The 6,128-nt window shown below is 49.7% G+C and overlaps 1 pseudogene; it reads right to left on the bottom strand.

The window, feature by feature from the left end:
- Nucleotides 1-665: 665 nt before the first annotated feature.
- On the bottom strand, nt 666-3,514 carry LOC131203500 (uncharacterized protein K02A2.6-like; annotated as a pseudogene).
- Nucleotides 3,515-6,128: the final 2,614 nt, after the last annotated feature.

Genomic DNA, 6,128 nt, shown 5'->3' on the forward strand with positions numbered 1-6,128 from the left:
CTAACTCTTTCTGACCTGCGCAAATCATTCCCTGGGAGGGAGTCGAGCTGGTTGGAGGGACTGTTTGTTCCTCCCAGCTCCTCCTCTGGGCCCTCCGGCCCTGGATTATTGGCAGAGTTGTCCTTGCTGTCCTCTGGAGGAGCTGGTTGGCGTCGCTGGACTTCCTCTGATTCAGCTAAATCCTCCAATTTCCTCGGGATTGAGCTAGCTGTTGGTTCAAATATTTGGTAGTCAGGATCTGGCTGTTTGGTCTCTGGATTGTTTTGTATTCTTTTTCGTAATTGATCTATGTGGCGTTTCCACACTCGGCCATCCCCCATGTCCACTAAATATGATTTTGGGCCTGTCACTCCCACAATGGTTCCCTTTAGCCAAGCTGGACCCTCACTGTAGTTGTGTGCCCATACCAGGTCGCCCGTGGTCATTGTTCTAGTTTTGTCCCCTGTATTCTGGTACCCATCAGGGGAGTATGTTGGATTTAACCGATCTAAGGGGCACCGGAGTCTTCTCCCCATTAATAACTCCAATGGGCTGCGGCCGGTGGCCACACAGGGTGTTCTATGTTGGACTGCCAGGAAGGTGTCAATTTTGGCTTGCCAATCTCCTGGGCTAATTCTGGATAACGCTTCCTTGGCACTGCACACGAAGCGTTCTGCAAGTCCATTCGTCGCCGGGTGGAAAGGTGCCGAGAGGGCATGTCGGATGCCCGCTCTGGCCAAGTACCCCTCAAACTGGGTGGCTGTGAATTGTGGGCCGTTATCAGACACTACGGTGTCGGGTAGCCCGTGTGTCACAAATAATTGCCGCAATACAGTGATTACGGCCTCAGCTGTTGTGGATTTCATGAGTATAATTTCCAACCACTTCGAGTAGGCGTCTATCACAATCAAAAAGGTCTGCCCATGAAACGGCCCGGCAAAATCTATGTGGATCCTAGACCAAGGACCCTGGGGTTTTCCCCATTCCCTTATGGGGGCTGTTGGGGGTAGTGGCCTTGATTCCTAGCAAGCTTGGCATTTCCCCACCCAGTCGCTAATGTCTTTGTCCATGTGTGGCCACCACACATAACTTCTCGCTAGGCTTTTCATCCTCACAATCCCTGGGTGGCCCACATGCAATAGTTCCAAAACATGCCCTCGTAATTTCTCCGGAATAACCACTCTGTCCCCCCATAACAGACACCCCCCTTGTACCGACAGTTCTGAACGCTTTTTTGTAAACTCTTTAAATCGTTCTCCCGGTGCCGTTGGCCATCCCCTCTGCACCCAGCCGATTACAGTCCACACAATAATATCTTTGTAGGATGCCCTAGTCACTTCTGTGGACGTGACTGGGCCAGAGTCCAAAGAGTCAATTAATAAGACAGGAGTCCCTGGGGTCGGGTCCTCAATAGTTTCTGGCAATGGGCATCTACTTAAAACGTCTGCATGTCCCAAGTCCTTGCCCGGTCGGTGAGACAGTTGGTACGAGTATGCTGCCAGGAAAATAGTCCAACGGGTCAGCCTGGGCGATAATGCAACCGGAGTTGGTCCCCCGCCAAGAGTCCCAATAAAGGTCTGTGGTCTGTGACTATTTCAAATTGCCGCCCAAACAGATACTCGTGGAATTTTTTAACCCCAGAGACTATGGCAAGCGCTTCCCGGTCTAGTTGGCTATAGTTCCTTTCTGTTGCAGACATCGTGCGGGAAAAATATGCGATAGGGGCTTCCGAACCATTCGGTAACTTGTGGCTGAGGACAGCTCCTACCCCTTAGGGTGATGCATCACAAACCAATACTAATGGCAATGTCCCATTATACTGAATTAAAAGGCTGTCACTGGACAAAAGTCTCTTAATGCCTTCAAATGCCTTAGCCTCAACCCTGCCCCAAGTCCATACAAGTTTTTCGCTAGCAGCTTATGTAGTGGTTCGGCTACCGTTGCCTTATTCTTTAAAAATACCGCATAGAAGTTTACAAGCCCCCAAAATGCTTGTAATTCTGCTTTGTTTTTCGGGGGTGGAGCCTTCCTAATAGCTCGCACCTTGCTCTCTGTAGGATGGATGCCTTCCTTATCTATCCGATAACCCAAAAATTCTACTGATTCAACTCCGATATGGCATTTGTTAAGTTTAACCTTAAGCCCTGCAGTCCTGAAAATTTCCAAAACCTTCCGCAATTTGACCCTTAACTCTCCCAAATCTGTGGCTGATATTAACACATCGTCAAAATAGGGGACTACTCCCGGTAGATCCTGTAGAAGCCGTTCCATGAGGTTTTGGAATAACCCAGGGGCTACACTAACTCCGAACTGAAGTCGAGTGCATTTAAAAGCGCCCCTGTGTGTGACAATTGTCTGTGCTTCGGCCGTTTCGTTGTCAACTGGTAACTGTTGGTAGGCCTGTGCCAGGTCGAGTTTGGCAAAAACCTGTCCCTGCCTTAACCACTGCAATAAATGTTGTACGATGGGGACAGGGTAAGCACTCTTTTGCAATGCTTTGTTCAGCGTTGCCTTATAGTCAGCACAAATACGGACAGATCCGTCCGGTTTAACTGGGGTCACTATTGGCGTCTCCCATTTGCATGGTCGACTGGGACTAGGATTCCTTGGTTTACTAGTTTGTCTAATTCCTTATCTATTTTGGGTTTGAGCGCGAATGGGACCCTTCTTGCTTTTAGCCTAATCGGAGCTATCTGGGGGTCTAAATTGAATGAAATGGGGGTCCCCACGTACTTGCCCAGGCTGTCTTGAAAAACGTCCTCAAATTCCTGCAACAATTCATCCTTCAGGTTGTCGCCGACGCTGTGAACCCCGGTGATGCCCATTCCCAAGGCTCGGAACCAGTCGAGACCCAGCAAGCTGGACAGGTTTCCATCAACGATGGTGATCGGCAGGGTTTTCTTGAATTGTCCGTATCTCACTCTGACCGACGTGACTCCTCGAACAGGGATTCGGTTTCCCTGGTAGTCTTGCATTCTCAGTTTTTGGGGTTGCAGCTGGCGTTTCGCGACTTCTGGCAGGTCCCTTGCGACTGTGTCCCAGGACATAATTGTGATTGATGAGCCAGTATCCACCTCCATTTTACACTGCACACCTTCGATGTAGGTCTTAGTGAATATTTTCTTTTCCAGTCGTGTCAATGCGTGACCCACTCGCACAGTGGTGTGATTCGACTTCGCGCCTTTTTTGAATTGGTCAATCCCTGGCCGTTTCGCGGGACCGGCGCCCTGCTGATTGGCCGGTTTGAATTTTTGGCAGCATGGTTGGGAGGCTCGGCACGCCTGAGTTATGTGTCCTTTCTTTTCACACCGCCAACAATCGCGTCTTTGAACCTGCAATTCTGTCGTTGGTGTTGGCCTCCACAACTCACACACTCATCACGGTCACCTCTTTCCAGCCTCCCGGTGTGGAAAACCTCTTCCTCTTCGTCCTCTTCCCCCTCTGCCTGGATTTCCTCACTGTGAATTGGTGTCGCTTTTGCTGAGGAATTAGGCGTGTTCGGTTTCTGTAAGGTTTCCGCTGCTTTGGTGGACATCTCATGCGCCCTAGCCTCATCTAGAGCTATCGATAGGGTTAGGTTGCTTTTCGAAAGCAGCCGCCTCTGTAGTCGAATGTCCCTGACCCCACAAATGAGTTGTTCTAATAGAGTGTCCTCCAAGTCCCTGTACTCACAGTGGGTTGCGGCTTTCCTTAATGCGGCCATGTACACGCTGATCGTCTCGCCCTCTCGTTGAACTCTTTGCCTCAGTTCAAAACGTTGCACGAACTTTGATGGCACCGGCGCGTAGTGTGCTCGTAGCGTTGTCTGGAGCACTGGCCACGGTACCGACTGAACCGGCGTTGGTTCCGACAGCAATTCGGCGGTATCGAAGACTTCTGGTCCGCAGTGGCTCAGGAAGTAAGCATGCTTCCTATTACCCGACACTCCCTGCAGTTCGTTGGCTTCGAGGAAACACTCGAAGCGAGCCATGTATGACCCCCATTTTTCTTTGGCTGGGTTGAATGGCGCTGGCGGCGTATAGCTAGACATTGCTATGTATCCGCCCTTGATAACTGGCTGGGTTTGAAACTAAGTTGCTCTCCAGTTCTTTTCCTAGTCTCACTGCCTTCAATATCCCATCCTCGTCACCAATGTCAAGTTTGGGCAATGAAGAGGCAGGAGACGATGCAAGTGACAACAGCTCTTTAGTTTATTGTGAAACCCAGCAAAGGCAACAGGCAAACACCTCTCTTTATATAGTATTTTGGCTGAGGCATCAGCCAATTAGCAACGTGTATTTTCCCGCCCAAATTTCCCTCCAAAATTTCAAATACATTACACAGGGCTTTGGAATCTCCTCCATATTTTACTCCCAGCTGAGGAATCTTTGGAATTTGGCACCTCCAGGGGATAGCCTCCCCCACTGGGGGGGGCCTGGGCTGCAGCAACTGGGGATGCTGGAATGTCTGTGACCAGAGCTGGCCCCTGCTGAACAATAGGAATCAAAGCTGGGGTTCCAGAGATGCCGGATCCCACTGCTACCTCTCCAGATTCTTCGTGCACAGGCAGAGGATGCTTCTGCTGTCCGACGTTGTCCGAAGTTGCAAGGCATGTGTCAGCAGGAGGTCCTTTTTGTTTGCTTCCTGCAAGGCATCATCTCCCCACCAGCGTCTGGTGACAGTTATCCTCCAGGTGCTCCTATGGAACTTCTATGCATCCTATGCCAAGCAACCATTTGGCTCAGATCGGTTTCTCCTCGAGCTGCAGCTCCTCCAGCTGCTCTGTTTCCTCCCAGCAGTGATGTGGCTGGGAGGAGGTCAACCCCATGGCTCCCCAGTCTTCCTGGTCACTCCAGTCGGTTGACATTGTGTGCTCAGCCCCCGCGGTAGACTAGGTCTCTGGGTTGGCCAATAAAGCAGATCTTGCTTAATGTCAGGTCTGTCTCTGTTCAAATCCCAAGAAAGAAAACCCCCAATTCCATTGAAGTAGAGAAGAGGTACTTTTACTGAGTTTGAAATGATAGCAGCAAAAGAAAAGCAAGATCTGAGCCAAAAGGCATGAAAGTTACATATTGAAAGTTTCTCCAAATCCCTTCACCCAGGAACCCAGGTTGAATGTCAAATCCCCGTCCCACATAATGTTATGTGGGGCACATCTTCATGTGTTTTCATTCATCTGGAGTTCCAGGATGGTTGGTCTTGACTGCATATAAACAACTCCAATCAGCTGTGCAGTAACCAGGGGTGCTATTCAGCAGATTCTGACAGGTTCTGGAGAACTGGCAGCAGAAATTTTGAGTAGTTCAGAGAACCGGCAAATACCACCTTTGGCTGGCCCTAGAGTGAGGTGGGAATGGAGATTTTGCAATATCCTTCCCCCAGGAGTGGGGAGGGAATGGAGATTTTGCAGTATCCTTCCTCTGCCATGCCCACCAAGCCATGCCCACCAAGCCACACCCACAGAACCGGTAGTAAAAAAATTTGAATTCTACCACTGGCAGTAACTTGTGAGAGCAAACCTCCCTTTTTATTCACATGGGCCGTCTTCACACCAGGTCACTTCCCCAAACCCAATGCCGTGCCCTCCTCCCCATTACTATGGCAGCCGATAGCAAGCAAGCATCAAAGGGAAATCCCATGCTGGAGATCCGGCTGACTACAAATAGTGATAAAAGGACATGTAAAGCTTAACCAAGGCATAACTCTGTAGGGGTGAAATGACACGTATGCTCAAACAAGGCCCAACTCCATAGAAAAACAGACACATAGACTAAAAATAAGGTAGAGCTACAAAAAAGGTAATAGCTTTGTGAAATGTTACTTCCCTATTTCTGGAAATCAACTGTATAAAAGATCATGCTATGCTGTTGTTCAGGGTCTCAGCTTTCAAATTGGACTGGGTCCTTCTTTTGTGCCTGGTTCTGATTGATTTCTGTGCCAGACTGAACCAATTTTTGGACAACAGTTTTGTTGTGGTCCGTCAGCAGCCTACGGAGCTGGCAATGGAATCGGTCAGCAATGAGGCTGCGGTGCAGACTCTAGAGCCTCCAGAATCTGAGATTAGTGAGGAAGAGGAACTGGAGGAGCCTGTTCCCAATGCTCGAATGAGAAGAACTGCCAAAAGGCAAGGGCAGCTCAAGCAGAGAGGTCAACTCGGGAGTAGGGCCAAG

Source organism: Ahaetulla prasina, chromosome 8 (genome assembly GCF_028640845.1).
Source record: "Ahaetulla prasina isolate Xishuangbanna chromosome 8, ASM2864084v1, whole genome shotgun sequence".
NCBI classification, from domain to species: domain Eukaryota; kingdom Metazoa; phylum Chordata; class Lepidosauria; order Squamata; family Colubridae; genus Ahaetulla; species Ahaetulla prasina.